The sequence below is a fragment of the Bufo gargarizans genome, chromosome 3 (genome assembly GCF_014858855.1).
Source record: "Bufo gargarizans isolate SCDJY-AF-19 chromosome 3, ASM1485885v1, whole genome shotgun sequence".
In the NCBI taxonomy this organism is placed as follows: domain Eukaryota; kingdom Metazoa; phylum Chordata; class Amphibia; order Anura; family Bufonidae; genus Bufo; species Bufo gargarizans.
In genome coordinates this window covers 565,201,490-565,219,068 of record NC_058082.1, presented here as the reverse complement: position 1 = coordinate 565,219,068, position 17,579 = coordinate 565,201,490, and the positions used below count along the sequence as shown (strand labels likewise).

General features: G+C 43.4%; 1 protein-coding gene across 1 annotated transcript in view; it reads right to left on the bottom strand.

The window, feature by feature from the left end:
- The window catches only part of LOC122930706 (interferon-induced GTP-binding protein Mx2-like), a 50,482-nt gene extending 45,304 nt beyond the window's left edge, over positions 1-5,178 (bottom strand). The window contains exon 1 of the mRNA XM_044284267.1: positions 5,098-5,178. The gene's annotated coding sequence lies outside the window, so the exon portion shown is untranslated. The remainder of the gene's footprint in view (positions 1-5,097) is intronic.
- Positions 5,179-17,579: the final 12,401 nt, after the last annotated feature.

Genomic DNA, 17,579 nt, shown 5'->3' with positions numbered 1-17,579 from the left:
CAGACTATATATATTTCATTTGGCCCCCACCCAGACTATATATATTTCATTTGGCCCCCACCCAGACTATATATATTTCATTTGGCCCCCACCCAGACTATATATATTTCATTTGGCCCCCACCCAGACTATATATATTTCATTCGGCCCCCACCCAGGCTATATATATTTCATTTGGCCCCCACCCAGACTATATATATTTGATTTGGCCCCCAGCCAGACTATATATATTTGATTTGGCCCCCACCCAGACTATATATATTTCATTTGTACTCCACCCAGACTATATATATTTCATTCGGCCCCCACCCAGACTATATATATTTCATTCGGCCTTCACCCAGACTGTATATATTTAATTTGGCCCCCACCCAGACTGTATATATTTCATTTGGCCCCCACCCAGACTATATATATTTCATTTGTCCCCCACCCAGACTATATATATTTCATTTGGCCCCCACCCAGACTATATATATTTGATTTGGCCCCCACCCAGACTATATATATTTCATTTGGCACCCACCCAGACTATATATATTTCATTTGGCCCCCACCCAGACTGTATATATTTGATTTGGCACCCACCCAGACTATATATATATTTCATTCGGCCCCCACCCAGACTATATATATATTTCATTCGGCCCCCACCCAGACTATATATATTTCATTTGGCCCCCACCCAGACTATATATATTTCATTTGGCCCCCACCCAGACTATATATATTTCATTTGGCCCCCACCCAGACTATATATATTTCATTTGTCCCCCACCCAGGCTATATATATTTCATTTGGCCCCCAACCAGACTATATATATTTCATTTGGCCCCCACCCAGACTATATATATTTCATTTGTCCCCCACCCAGACTATATATATTTCATTCGGCCCCCACCCAGACTATATATATTTGATTTGGCCCCCAGCCAGACTATATATATTTGATTTGGCCCCCACCCAGACTATATATATTTTATTTGGCACCCACCCAGACTATATATATTTCATTTGGCCCCCACCCAGATTGTATATATTTCATTTGGCCCCCACCCAGACTATATATATTTCATTTGGCCCCCACGCAGACTATATATATTTCATTCGGCCCCCACCCAGACTGTATATATTTCATTTGGCCCCCACGCAGACTATATATATTTCATTTGTACCCCACCCAGACTATATATATTTCATTCGGCCCCCACCCAGACTATATATATTTCATTTGTACCCCACCCAGACTATATATATTTCATTCGGCCCCCACCCAGACTATATATATTTCATTTGTACCCCACCCAGACTATATATATTTCATTCGGCCTTCACCCAGACTGTATATATTTCATTTGGCCCCCACCCAGACTATATATATTTCATTCGGCCCCCACCCAGACTATATATATTTCATTTGGCCCCCACCCAGACTATATATATTTGATTTGGCCCCCAGCCAGACTATATATATTTGATTTGGCCCCCACCCAGACTATATATATTTTATTTGGCCCCCACCCAGACTATATATATTTCATTTGTCCCCCACCCAGACTATATATATTTTATTCGGCCCCCACCCAGACTATATATTTTTTATTCGGCCCCCACCCAGACTATATATATTTCATTTGTCCCCCACCCAGACTATATATATTTTATTCGGCCCCTACCCAGACTATATATATTTCATTTGGCCCCCACCCAGACTATATATATTTCATTCGGCCCCCACCCAGACTATATATATTTCATTCGGCCCCCACCCAGACTATATATATTTCATTTGTACCCCACCCAGACTATATATATTTCATTCGGCCCCCACCCAGACTATATATATTTCATTCGGCCCCCACCCAGACTATATATATTTCATTTGTCCCCCACCCAGACTATATATATTTCATTTGGCCTTCACCCAGACTATATATATTTCATTTGGCCCCCACCAAGACTATATATATTTCACTTGGCCCCCACCCAGATTGTATATATTTCATTTGGCCCCCACCCAGATTGTATATATTTCATTTGGCCCCCACCCAGACTATATATATTTCATTTGTACCCCACCCAGACTATATATATTTCATTTGGCCCCCACCCAGACTATATATATTTCATTCGGCCCCCACCCAGACTATATATATTTCATTCGGCCCCCACCCAGACTATATATATTTCATTTGTACCCCACCCAGACTATATATATTTCATTCGGCCCCCACCCAGACTATATATATTTCATTTGTCCCCCACCCAGACTATATATATTTCATTTGGCCTTCACCCAGACTATATATATTTCATTTGGCCCCCACCAAGACTATATATATTTCACTTGGCCCCCACCCAGATTGTATATATTTCATTTGGCCCCCACCCAGATTGTATATATTTCATTTGGACCCCACCCAGACTATATATATATTTCATTTGGCCCCCACCCAGACTATATATATTTCATTTGGCCCCCACCCAGACTATATATATTTCACTTGGCCCCCACCCAGACTATATATATTTGATTTGGCCCCCACCCAGACTATATATATTTGATTTGGCCCCCACCCAGACTATATATATTTAATTTTGACCCCTGTATATAATTGAATGATTGGCTGCCCCTGCCCCCCTCTCACTCTGTATAGATTATATTTTTTTGTGGCCCCCTCTTATATGGCTGGTGCGGCCCCCCCTTTCTAAATTCAGTTCATAGGGCCACTGCCAGGTGCCCCCAGTATGGCACAGCCCCTGCCAGGCTGCCACCCTCTCTGTATAGATTTTATTTTATTTTTGTGGGTTGTCGGGTGTTGGGCTCCCGTCAATCTAATATTGATGACCTATCCCGGGGACTGGTCATCACTATCAAAGTCTTGGATAACCCCTTTAAGTTCATGCCTCGTCTTTTTAGTCTTATAATCCTTGATCTCACTGGAAAACACATGAACGTCTCCTGTTGCCATTTGGCAAATATGGAGGCTCATGGGATTATTGTGCCTCTGTTCTCTTCTTGTTCTTTTCCGCTTTCTTCACTCCCCTGGGTTTATTTATTAATATTCAACTATACAGTTATAAATAAGGATGTCTATTTGTACTTAAACTCATTTTGTATTTCACATGGTCATGAACGGGTTAACTGCCCATGCCCTGAATGCACAAGGGTTTCCTGGAATGTTCTCCTGAAGGTGGACATCCTGTCCCGATTGTACAAACAGGTTTTCCAGCAGGAAATCTAAGCTATAAAGGATACCTGATTCTCCACAGAGGTGTCCAGTTACCTAAGCAGCAAGGACTGGCCCACCAGAGTAGCAGAAGATCCTCCGGTGGGTCCAGGGCCTGATACCTTCGTGGGCCCCAAAGATCCAGGAGAAAAAAAAACATTTGGCTGCTTTTGGAGATAATCACTTGCAGCTAGGGTGTATTTCATCGAATCAAAACCTATTAGACTTTACTGATGATATCGGGGTTGGGCCCCGAGAATAATTTCCTCTGATGGGCCCAGTCCGACCCTGTAACTCCAAATAACCAAGAGCCCCACCCTTCCCGCCCAAAATTAGAATTATTTTCCTTACAGCGCATGCCTTTTAGAGGGTTGAGTCACCAAGCTTAATGGCCGGGTAGATTTAAGTGTTTGGTCATTATCGTTATGATTTATGGACATAGGAGCTTGAGGTTTTATGTGTGAGATCCTCCAAATTATTACTGGTTATTTGTATGATTTGTTAACCCTTCATAAAGCAAAGCGGCATACAGTACCTCTCGACTTTTGAAAATGGCAAAGAGGGACAATATATGTTTCATGCTAGACCGCTCCTCTAACTTCGTCCTAAGCATCCAAACTATTCACATTCAGTCCCCTTAATGACCCACATAGTAATCATTCCGCCTTTGTGCCAGCACACAGTAGTAATGCCCACACTGTGCCCTCTTTTCACTAGTTAGGCCGCTCACAGTAGTTATGCCCATATGTGCTCCTCACAGTATATATTCCTGCATGTGCCCCCTTCACAGTAGTAATGCCAACATTGTGTCCCTCACAGTAGTGATGCCTACATATGCCCCCTTCACAGTAGCAATGCTCACATGTTCCCCCTTCACAACAGTTATGTCCAGATGTACCCCCTTCACAGTTGCCATGCCCAGATGTGCCCCCTTCAAAGTAGTTATGCTCAGATAGGCATTGGGGCTGATATGAGGGACTGGGGGGCTGAAGAGGGGTACTGGGGTGCTGAAGAGGGGCACTGGGGGCTGATATGAGGCACTGGGGGCTGAAGAGAGGCTGCTGGGGGCTCACGAGGGGCACTGGGGGCTGATATGAGGCACTGGGGGCTGAAGAGGGGCACTGGGGGCTGATAAGAGGCACTGGGGGCTGATATGAGGCACTGGGGGCTGAAGAGAGGCTGCTGGGGGCTGAAGAGGGGCACTGGGGGCTGAAGAGGGGCATTGGGGGCTGATATGAGGCACTGGGGGCTTATATGAGGCACTGGGGGCTGAAGAGAGGCTGCTGGGGGCTGACGAGGGGCATTGGGGGCTGATATGAGGCACTGGGGGCTGAAGAGAGGCTGCTGGGGGCTGAAGAGGGGCACTGGGGGCTGATATGAGGCACTGGGGGCTGATATGAGGCAGTGGGGGGCTGAAGAGGGGCACTGGGGGCTGATATGAGGCACTGGGGCTCTGATTGGGGGTCATTCACATTGGGCTCTGATCTGAGGTCTTATTGGGGTCTTATTAACATTGTGGATCTTATTGGGGCTGTCAGCTGAGGTCTGATTAGCATTGGTGGTCTGACCTCAGTCAGGTGTAATGAAAAATGTTTTTTTTTTTTAATTGCCCCCCTCTAAAACCTATGGGCCTGGAGCGTCTTATAGGGCGAAAAATTCGGGTGAGTTTAAAAATAATTTCTTCTCCCTTCATTATATTGATAGTGCGGGTCTGTATGTATGCAGAGTGTATTTGTGTATATATATATATGTGTGTGTGTATATGTGTATATAAGCAATAGGCTGCGCACGCCTATGGCCTTGTCACAGTAGTTATGTCCACACGTGCTCGCTTCACGCCCCAGGATAGAATATACTCCGTCTTACCTGCCGGTGTTCAGAGCTCGGTCTGTGAGTCACGCTGCTGCAGCCGAGGAGAATGGAGAAGTGAGATCATGAAGGAGCTTTATGTACCAGGACTGGAAACAGTGATGGGAGGGGGGATTTCATCATTGCAAAGAAACAAAACTGAAACTATGGTCTCTTCGGGGAAAGAAAACCTGCCCAAGCCTGAGATATCTGCAGACTCATAGAAGTAGATGCCACTGCTAGGAGGGGATGCTGGGAGTTGTAGTCCATGGACGTTACAGAGACATGTATCACACACAAGCAGAGATGCAGTCAGAGTTTTCTGGCCTCCTTAGCAGTATTTGGGGTCAGACTTGCAGACAGAGGGGGACATTTATAAAGAACAGTGTTTTCCACGCCGGTCTTGATTCCATTTTGCGGCGCCAGAGGTTGCGCCAAATTTATGTAGGGGAATTTGCCGCATCCTCCGAGAGGCTGTATAAAATCTACGGAAGCCTCCTTGCCGCCATAGATTCCTGTCTTTATTAATGGCAGAAAACTGGGGCGAATGAAGATAAATGCGGCGGATGTGCAGCGACGCCCCCTCCTAGCCCCCTTTTCTCGCCACTTCTTAAGATTGGCACAAATTTTGCTGCACAATGATGTGGCGTGCGACAAAATTAGCAATTTCTTTTATGCCGCAAGTGATGACGTCCTGTGACATGAGGAGACCCAGCTTTGTGTGGAGAAGAAAATCAAGAAGCATCATTTCCTCTTATATCACATAATAACGGCCTCGACATGCTGGGAGTTGTGGTTCCTTTATCTTATTCCTCCTCCCTGTAATGTCCTCTAATATCACATAATAACGGCCTCAGCATGCTTGGAGTTGTAGTTCCCTCCTTTTACACCTCCTCCTGTAATGTCCTTTGATATCACATAATAGCCTGGACATGCTGGGAGTTGTAGCTCTCCCCTCATCCCCCCCCCCCTGTAATGTTCTCTGTAATCAAATAGCCTGGACATGCTGTGAGTTGTAGCTCTCCCCTCCCCCCCCCCCCCCCCTGTAATGTTCTCTGTAATCAAATAGCCTGGACATGCTGGGAGTTGTAGCTCTCTCCTCATATCTTCTTCTGTAATGTTCTCTGATATCAAATAATAACAGCCTGGACATGCTGGGAGTTGTAGTTTTCTCCTTCTATGCTTTCTCCTAGTAATGCCCTTTGATATCACATAATAGCCTGGGCATGCTAGGAGTTGTAGTCCTCTCCTCCTATACTTCCTCCCTGTAATGTCCTCTGATATCACATATTAACAACCTGGATATGCTTGGAGTTGTAGTTCCCTCCTTTTATACCTCGTCCTGTAATGTCCTCTGATATTACATAATAGCATGAACTTGCTTGGAGTTGTAGTCCTCCCATCTTATATCTCTTCCCTGTAATGTCGAATAGCAATCTCTTGGAGGCAGCGAGGAAAGGTGTCGATTATCACAAGGAGGCCGCATGGTCGGTGAGTAAAGCAATGATTTATCTTGATTTCTAGTGTAATTTAGCTTTCCACCTTAATTAGAAAAGGGTTAAATGCGCAGCTAAAACCGCAAACATAACTGACATGCGGAGGAAAACATCCACAAAGTGTGCATGAGGTTTGTGTAATCCCGTACACTTTGTACTGCTCTGCGCATATTCCGTTACGTGTGCAGGTACCCTATAGCTTCCTTTTTTGTTTGTCCTGTTGTCACCCACTGACGGTGTGATGTCCTCCTTTTGGGGGTGTGACGTCCTCCATTTTGGAGTTACGAAAGTGGCCCTCCTTCTGCAGTACACACACAGTAATAACGCCTGTTATCCATTACGGCCTGGGCCTCATCCCTTGGCCGTGTTCCCTCCAGCAGGTGTGTTGCGGAGACATTGCCTGTTGAACTGAGTAGAAAAGCACATGGCCTGAGGATCATCCCCGGCCTGTCCTCGTCTACTCATCCCACCAGGTGCATGGCGCCAGCTAGGGAGAGCGGGATGTGCTCCGGTCATCGGGAGAACGGGGATAGGCGAGTATTACTGATTGTTATTCTATTTACACCACTTGGGGCCATCACATATTAGGAGGAGTACTAATGTATGGGGGCATTAAGGGGGAGCATTACTGTAAGAATGGACTAAGGGGGAAAAACTACTGTGTGGGGGGACTAAAAAGGCATGACTACTGAGTGAGTAGGGGGTGGTCTTGACTATCTGTGGGAGAGGGGGTTGCGGTTAAGTTGCTCAGTGGGGCACTATGGGGAGGCCCTTATGTGGATGCAGTAAGTGGACATTATACTGTGTAAGTGTAAAGATGGAGATTGGCCTGAGTTATGGGCGTGACTTAAAATAAAAAAAAAGGGCCGCTCCATGCTACACATGCCACCAATAATTGTCCCTCCTCTGGCTTTTTAAAATTTGTGAGTTATGCCAGTTTGGATACATCTATCCTGATGAGAGTGATGACCAACTCTCTTGGAGAGTAGAGAAATTGACCCCTTTGTCTCTTTCATGGATTATTGAACATATCACCTCTTGAACAGATAGTTCCCCGGCAGTATTCGGAGGACAGCACTGCTGGCAGGGTCGGTACGATCACAGCGATGCCACATTTTTATAGTGTTTTTTGCAATGTTTTGTTTATTTTTAAAATGGGGTAAGAGGGTAATATGAATTTTTATATCTTTTTGCTTCTTCATATTTTTAAAAAAGGTATATATTTTAAAACTTCTTTTTAGTCCCGCCTGATTGCTTATCCAATAGACTGCAATGGTTTACCATTGCAGTCTATGGGAGGTTCACTATCTGACTATTACAGGCCTCAGAACCTTCAGACAGCCTGAAGCAGCCATAGCAGTCGAATGGCTCCTTGGAGAAGTAATTCTGTTCCAGGACGAGCAGCGCTCCAAGGAAAAGACAGATTACGGAGTGTTAACCAGATTGCGACCACGCCATATAACGGTTTAAAAGTCCGTAATCGACGTTAATCCCAATCAGGGGGGCTCTGTTACCTGGTGTCTGTTGTGTAAAACAGCAGGCACCCAGCGGCTAAGGCGCCCGCTCAGCTTCTGAGTGGATGCCATCTTTAAAGACCAGACTTCTACATGCACAGCGAAAGAGCCCAGCCACACTCCTGAGCCTTTTGGTTATGACAGTTTACTTTGTTGACCTGGAGGTGAAGCTCTGCTTGTCAGAAGTCTAACCACCGTGCCTTATTTAAAGAGAAATACAAATTGGACCTGCTCTTTCTCTGACTCTCCTTCCTGAACTTTGTATGGGGGTTGCCCCTCACCACATTATAACACCAGCTAAGGAACACTACAGCCCGGTGCACCTCCATTTTTAATGTGGTACACACCAAACAGCAGGAGAGCCAGCCATTGTGAGGGGCTAGACACAGACAGGGGATTATAGGGTGGTATGTTGACTTTGGCAAGTTAAGGAGTAATAAATAACAGACTTCACTGGTTTAGCAAAATCAGGGTCACATGGGTGGTCAGCTTCTGCTACTCCATGGCGAGTGTCAAGCTACATACAGATGAGGTCCTGGCACCCAAGTAAAATAAAATTATGGCAGCTCCATACCAAGTGTGGACAGTGTCGGACTGGGAAACCTGGGGCCCACCCTACAGTTGCATGCAAATATTGCTAGCTCATTGTTAGGCCTTTATGACACAGCAATTTTACACTGAATTCCAGGACACCTAACTTTTTAAATAGTAAAACCGCTATCATTACATGGCTTTTTTTATTGCATGAACAGTGCAGTATAAATAACATTATTAAAAAGACTTATACAGATTATTTCTATAAATGAGCGAATTTTTCAAAAATTCGATTCGGCCGGTTCACAAAATTTTTCGGAAAAATTTGATTTTATCCGAATTTATTTGTGGCGAATCGCGGCTATTTCCTGGCTGCAGAGAGCCTTTATAGTCATGTAGAACACTGTGCCTTGCAGTAACACGCATAGGGAGTCTGCTGCGGTAGTGAAATAATACTGTGAGTCAGTATGCTATGCAGTCGGCGTCGCTCTTAGAATCACTGCTTGGGGGGGGGGGGTGACAAATCGGGCAATAGCCCAGAGCCCTAGTTCCTTTGGGACCCCAAGGATTGGACCCCCAAGAGCAACCTGAGAGTGTAGCATGTAAACATCACTGCACTGGGCCACCAAGGACATTACTATTGACCCCTTCAATGTCGTACACCACCAGGGACCTCATAGCTTTTTATGACAGTTTTGTTTTAACACATAATTTCAGTCTTCTTGAAGACATTATTGTGTAGGAACTATATGTTATTAAATACCACATGGACATATTTAGACATTGTATGATGGTTATTTGGGCACTAAATGGTAGTATTGTGAGTGTAATTGTAATCCATAGATGGCCTATCTTATAAATTATCTGCGATGTGATTTTATGAGTGAGTATGCCACATGTCCCACTGTATAACATTGAGTCTTATGTATATGATAATGGCGACCTTATAGTTTCAAAAAGTTGGTGATAGTCTGTCGTGGGATAAACATCCTCTGTTATAATCCAATTAGCATCTGCCTGTTAGACGCTAGCACCACGCGGTGAGACCTCTTGGATCTTCAGAACTGTTCCTCAAGCTCCATCCCATAGAAGTTCATGAAGCTCGGGGGCGTGGCTTGGCTGCTGAAGGAGATGGCCGCATGAGGTGAGAGCTCTTCTACACAATAGCTCCAAAAGCGGCAAAAATCTGTCAAAAACTTCGAAATGGATTTTTATTTCGGGTCCAATCGATTTAGAAAGTCGAGAGCTATAAGGAGAAAAAATTCCGATCGTTCAGCTCGAAGAAATAGGTCATTTTCGAGACTTGACCGTGAAGACCGGGACGACGCTGACACTCCCTCGGATGCATCGTCGGGCTCCAGCTGCAAACAGACTGGCACCTCTGTGAAAAGATCGATTCACAGCACGCTGAAGAAAGCTGACCGAAAAAAATGCCACTTCTACCTCCGAGTACCCCGATTAAAAGGGGGAAATCTGCTGATTATTTGCAGAAAAATTCGGATCTTAAAAAATCTTCGAGCCGGGGCGCGCCCGATTTAGATACTATGGGACTGGAGGAAGGCGCTATAGCGCCAACAGGGAAATCGACCCCCCAAGCGTCCGACTCACTGGATGAAAAAGAATATGATCGAGAGGGGATTATTCATACTTCTAAAGACCAAGGAGAAGATACCTTGACGGAGAGCCCTCGATCTAAGAAAATGGATACTCAAATAAAGCAGAACCAAGACGCAGTGAGTATTCAGCTGTTGCATGAGACTGTACCCGATCATTTTGCCGAATTCCAAGCCACAGACAAAGAGCTCTCTGCCAACCTGATTAAAGACATGCTTTTAGCCTTACGATCGTCGATAAATATCGATTTTAAGCAGTCTATACTGCCATTTCAACAAGCAGTTGAAGAGCTAGGAGACAGAGTCTCCCACGTTGAGAATAAAATGGAAGATTTAGCAGCTTCTCAGAACGAAGTAATAGACCGGCATAATGAACTAGAGGACCGAGTCGAATCTATGCAGGCAAAAATAATTGACTTAGAAGACAGAAGCAGGAGGAACAATATTAAGTTCAGAGGTGTCCCTGAGAGTGTTTCAAACAACGAATTAATCCCATATATAGTTGATTTGGTCAAGGAACTGATTCCGCAAGCTAAGGATTTTGAACTGTGCATTGACAGAGCGCATAGACTACCTAAGCCAACATTTCTGCATAAGGATGTCCCTAGAGATGTTCTGGCCAGATTTACCTTTTTTCATATTAAAGAGCAGAAATTGAGAGAGATGAAGGATCCTATCCTATCGAAAAAATACACTGGCCTTCAACTTTTCACAGATCTTTCCGCGGCCACGATTAAGGCACGAAAAGACTTTGCGGTGATTACTAAGACCTTAATGGCAAACAGTATTAATTATAGATGGGGTTTCCCTGTAAAACTGTTGATATTCAAAGATGGAGTCCTACATACACTCAAATCTCCAGAATCTGCCTTGATAACCCTGAAGGAGTGGAATTTACAAATTGAAAAAATCTCAAGCTACCAGGACAAAGCCCCTAGAAGGTTCCAGGAAAGCCAACACCCAAAAAAGCTTTATGACCGCAAAAAGCAAACAAAAGACCAGAGACAAAAGAACAATGCCTGAAGTATCCACAAGGAGCATGACTCAATGTGTGGAGGAGGGGAACCTCTTGTTTGCCAGTAATACACCCGCCCTATAGTTCCTATAGATGACTTTGAATCATCTGCTTACTTTAGCCCGGTTTGTTAATGGGCTCTTTTCTTTTTTGTTTTTCACTATTGTTGATGTTTTAAATATTACTTGTTTAATTGATATCTTCTGTACAGGAGGACCCCACCATTTCAAGACGAATAACCATTTCTCTCTTCCCAGTAATATACATTTGAAGGAAATATCTGATGCAATCTTTATTACGTGCAAGTTGTGTGGTGACCTGGGGGATGCAAGGTACTTAGCTATGTTCAATTTTCAGAAATGGCTGTTAATATAACATCGATTAACGTAAGGGGCTTAAACTCCCCATTTAAACAAAATCAGCTTTGGAATGAGGCTTTAAATAGGAGATGTGACATCCTGTATGCCCAAGAGACCCATATTGCCACAAACAGTACCCCACAAATTAGACATAGAAAGTTTCCACAGATAATTTATTCTACGTACCAAAATAAAAAAAGGGGGGTCATGATAGCATTTAAGGACTCAATCGCAGTAGATATTAAAGAAAAATGTATTGACCCAGGTGGGAGATACATCATATTGGTAGCTTTGATTAATAATACCCTTTTTACATTAGTTAATGTCTACGCACCTAACACAGGCCAAACTAAATTTATGAGGAAATTACTTAAAAAATTAAATGTCATGAAAAAAGGCCACCTACTGCTGGGAGGAGATTTTAATGCTATTCTCAATTCATCCTTAGATACCACTCATAGTGGAAGATTTAGGGACTCAGCGTTTCAGAAACTAGTTGATCAAAACAGTCTTTATGATATCTGGAGGTTGCAGCATGCTTCAGAAAGGGACTACACTCATTTTTCGAATAAGTGTACTTCCTACTCAAGGATAGATTATTTTTTGATTGAGAGACCACTTATTGATTTAGTATCTAAAACGGATATAGGTAATATAGTTTGGTCGGACCATGCACCTGTCAGTTTAACTGTATCACTTACACAAAGACAAACCAATGATTACGTATGGAGAGTCAACCCTTATATCTTGAACAATACTGGACTAGCAACTTCGATTGAATCAGATTTAAAGGAATATTTTAAAATAAATGACACTCCAGATATAGACTCTTACACTCTGTGGAACGCTCATAAGGCCAAAATCAGAGGATCATTTATGTCACTAGGTTCCTTTATAAAAAAAAAAACAAAGAGAAAAAGATATGATTGAGGCTCTGAAATTGATAACAAATATATACAGATAAATCTCAAGCCCTCCCAATTAATTTAAATTCATCTCTATTACATGATCTAAAAAGACAATATCCCCTAGATTGGCAAAAATCGGATATTACATACTTGGGTATACAGGTGTCACATCCCTCATCAAGACTTTTTGATACTAATTTTCCTAGAATAGCCTCTGAGATCAACAGAGACATGGCTGAATTCACTAAAAATACCATTTCTTGGCTGGGCAGAATTGCGGCATACAAAATGCTGCTTCTGCCAAAGCTCTTGTATCTCTTCAGGTCACTACCAATTTCCGTTCCTGATTCATACTTCACATCGTTGAATTCTAAACTTAGATTATTCATTTGGGACCACAAGAAACCCAGAGTTGCCTTCAAAACTATAATTGGAGACCATAAAAAGGGTGGTTTGGGAGTACCACATATGCGATATTATTACTTCTTGGCCATCCTGGACCAACTATCCCACTGGTGGTCAGATAATTCTGAAAAGCTGTGGGTCCAAATAGAGAAAGGAATATGTGGCTTGACAACGTTAAAGACTAGACTTCTAGCGACGATTTGGGGGTTCTCCCCTCCCCCTCCACCTATCAATGTGATTAATATCTCGGACGAGATCTGGAAAAAAATCCTTAAATTAAGGAAGGGGAAATTACATTCTCCCTTAACGGATGCCACGCTAGAAGTTCTGTGTGATCAAGTAGACTTAATCCCTATTCCACAATGGAAGGATGTTGGCATTGACTCCCTTCAAGACTTTTTTGAAGGGGGGACATTTACCTCGTTCTCTAGACTTAAAACTCGATTTAGATTAGTAAGAGATGATTTTTACAGATTTTTAAATGTTAGAGAATTTGTTAATAAGCGCAAAATAACAGAGAGGACTCATTCACCACATATGACCCTATTAGCCAACTTATTCAAAAAAAAGAGAGGGATATCTACTTTTTACACCCAATTGACAGAATCCTTAAACATCTCACCTACCAAACACATGGAAAAATGGGAAAAGGAGTTACAGATAACAATTGATTTAAAAGACTGGCATTCACCCTTTTCCAATACTCATAAATATTTTCACAGCACTAAACATAAGGAAGTAATTTTTAAAACTTACCTCAGATGGTACCACACTCCGAGTAAGTTACATCTGATCTTTCCAGACACGTCAGATCGTTGCTGGAGGCAGTGTGGAAAGAAGGGAACACTCCTACATACCCTTTGGGAATGTGTGATTATACAACCACTTTGGAACGCTATGGAAAATGTCATTAAATCAATGGTAAAATTTAACCTTACACTATCACCACAATTGGCGCTGCTACTACTAGGGCTGGACGAACTGCCGGACGACTCTAGATCAATTGTAGCACATCTGGTTATGGCTACCAAGTTAATTATAACTAGGCACTGGAAGTCTACTGATACTCCCCATGTTAAAGAAGTTTGGCAAACTGTTAATAATACCTGCTTGTTTGAACGAACTATAGCACGGATCCAAGATAGATCCTCCATATATCACTATAGATGGGACAAATGGTTGGAGAGTAATTATTACCGATCTCAACTTTAAAGGGAACTCCTGTATTGTTTTGTTTTGTTAAGTTATTGGTTATATAATTTGTTTTTAGATTTTCAAAGCATTGAGTTTACCTGTAGATTTTACGAATATATACATCATAAATATACAGAGACAGATTGTTATCTTATCTAGTCTACCTTTATGTAACTCAATATATACAGTCGTGTGAAAAAATTAGGACACCCTTTGAAAGCATGTGGTTTTTTGTAACATTTTTAATAAAAGGTTATTTCATCTCCGTTTCAACAATACAGAGAGATTAAAGTAATCCAACTAAACAAAGAAAACTGAAGAAAAGTCTTTTCAAGATCTTCTGTAAATGTCATTCTACAAAAATGCCTATTCTAACTGAGGAAAAAGATAGGACACCCTTGCCCCTAATAGCGAGTGTTACCTCCTTTGGCTGAAATAACTGCAGTGAGACGGTTCTTGTAGCCATCTACCAGTCTTCGACATCGGTCTGAGGAAATTTCACCCCACTCCTCAATGCAGAACTTTTTCAGCTGTGAGATGTTTGCACGTACAGCCCTTTTCAAGTCACCCCACAGCATCTCAATGGGATTCAAATCTGGACTTTGACTTGGCCATTCCAGGACTCTCCATTTCTTCTTTTTCAGCCAATCTTTGGTTGATTTACTAGTATGTTTTGGGTCATTGTCATGTTGCATGGTCCAGTTCCGCTTCAGCTTTAATTTTCTAACTGATGGTCTCACATGTTCTTCAAGCACCTTCTGATACACAGTAGAATTCATCGTGGATTCTATGATGGTGAGCTGACCAGGTCCTGCTGCAGCAAAGCAGCCCCAAACCATGACACTTCCACCTCCATGCTTCACAGTTGGTATGAGGTTCTTTTCTTGGAATGCTGTGTTTGGTTTACGCCAAACATGTCCTCTGCTGTTGTGTCCAAATAATTCAATTTTGGACTCATCTGTCCAAAGAACATTATTCCAGAAGTCCTGGTCTTTGTCAACTTTATCTCTGGCAAATGTCAGTCTGGCCTCGATGTTTCTCTTGGAAAGCAAAGGTTTCCTCCTTGCACACCTCCCATGCAAGTTAAACTTGTACAGTCTCTTTCTGATTGTAGAGGCATGTACTTCTACATCAACAGTAGCCAGAGCCTGCTGTAGTTCTCGAGATGACACTTTAGGGTTTTTGGAGACCTCTTTTAGCATCTTGCGGTCTGCTCTTGGGGTGAACTTGCTGGGGCGACCAGTCCTGGGCATGTTGGCAGTTGTTTTGAAAGCCCTCCACTTGTAGACTATCTTCCGGACAGTGGAATGGCTGATTTCAAAATCTTTTGAGATCTTTTTAAATCCCTTCCCAGACTTATAGGCTGCTACAATCTTTTTTCTGAAGTCCTCTGACAGCTCTTTTGCTCTCACCATGGTGCTCACTCTCACTTCAACAGTCAGGAGCACACCAAACTAAATGTCTGAGGTTTAAATAGGGCAAGCCTCATTCAACATGCAGAGTAACGATCTACTAATTATGTGCACCTGGTGTGATATACCTGTGTGAGATCTGAGCCAATTTAAGAGGGAATACATGTGAGGGTGTCCTATCTTTTTCCTCAGTTAGAATAGGCATTTTTGTAGAATGACATTTACAGAAGATCTTGAAAAGACTTTTCTTCAGTTTTCTTTGTTTAGTTGGATTACTTTAATCTCTCTGTATTGTTGAAACGGAGATGAAATAACCTTTTATTAAAAATGTTACAAAAAACCACATGCTTTCAAAGGGTGTCCTAATTTTTTCACATGACTGTATATGTCTACTTTTGATCTATTGCATTATGTTTTGTATTGTTTGTCTTTCAAAAATTGTTAATAAAAAAGAATTTTACAAGAAATTCATGAAGCTCCTAGGACCTAGACACTGTGTCATTCCCTCTAAAGTCAGTTTGCAGACCCTTTTAAAATATACTTTTTACTATTTATACTTAAAATAAATGCCCCTTGTTGGTGGTTTGATGTCATACAGAGAGTGCAGGCCTCCAACCGGCTACTCTTATTGTATAATAGCATCCGCCACGCTTATGACATACAGACAATACAGACAATACAGACTTACACAGTGTACAATGTGAATTGGAAGGTCAATGGTTAGTGTGGGGATTCTCTCCCTAATGCACACTCCTTATAACCTTTGCCCAGGGGTCGCCCCTGATGGTGGGGTACTGTCACGGCCACGGTTATGGCCGTGACTCCTTGGGAGCCGCATACAGTTGCCCGCGGTTTGGGTAGTTGTTTCAACCGCAGCTTGAGGCATGATGTTGTTTGCCTCAAGTGCGGTTGCCGCGGACAACAGTTATGTGTGCGGTTCCCTTGGAGTTGTGTGCGAGTTTGGATGCACGTTTGTATGTCTGGTGTGCACTTTGTGTTGTCTGGTGTGCACTTTGACACTTTCCTTTCACTGTGGCTGCCCGTGGCAACGTTTGGTATGTTGTACATGTGGTGGCAGTGTCCCGGCCTTCGGGCTGTCTCCCAGGACGGCTGCCACCCATGTCGTTGCCTGCAGTAACAGCCACAGTGTGATTAGTTTGGACACTTTCCCTTTAAGGTGTTGTTTCCCTTCTGTGGTGCTGGAAGGGTCAACTCCCTTCCCAGTGTGTGATGTCACTGGGTGTGTCCGACTGTGGGGTGTGGCTTCTTGGCCTATATAGCCTGAGTGTTAGCATGGCTCAGTGGGTTGCTTCAGCCATGCTTGCTGGAGCAGCCTCCTGTGACCTCCATATTACCTGCCAGTGAGAGCCACCCCTGTGGTCATAAAGAATTGTCGTTATGTTGATGTCTTTATGTGTATGATGTTGTATGTTGTTCTGTTGGGACCTTCCTATGTTTTGGTGCAGTTTACGGTTCTGGATTCCTGTTTGTTCAGGGATCCAGTCAGCAAGGCTGTGGCAGGTTGGTGGAACTTCTAGTTCGCCTGCCATATCTGTAAAGCTGTTTTGGTTCCCCTTTTTCCCAACAGCTTGGCCATTGAGACTCCTGCTCCTCCGTGCCAAGGAGGAGTAGGTCGTCTTACCCAGCTCCTAGCTCAGGGATCTGCGGAGGGTAAGACAGGGCTCCGAGGTTCCTGCGCATGGGTCCTCCTACCTTAAAGGTCGGCCCATGCAGGTTAGGAGTTAGGGTCAGGGTAGGGACGCTGTAGGAGGTGACCTGCTCCCTATCCTGTTCTCATGGCTGAGTAGCCACTACAGCATCTGGCATCGCACGGCTGAGGGTTTCCCCCATCCTCAGCCGTGACAGGTACCCTGTCCGCGTACCTTCCCTCCTTTCCCTATAACACCCTAACCGTTATAGTGTGGTGTAAACATATAACATATATACGATACTGCCACAACATAGATGATTGTTGTACAATGCAATGGCCCAACGCGTTTTGCCCACTCAAGGGCTCCTCAGGGGGTCTCGGTTCCAGTGATACAGATAG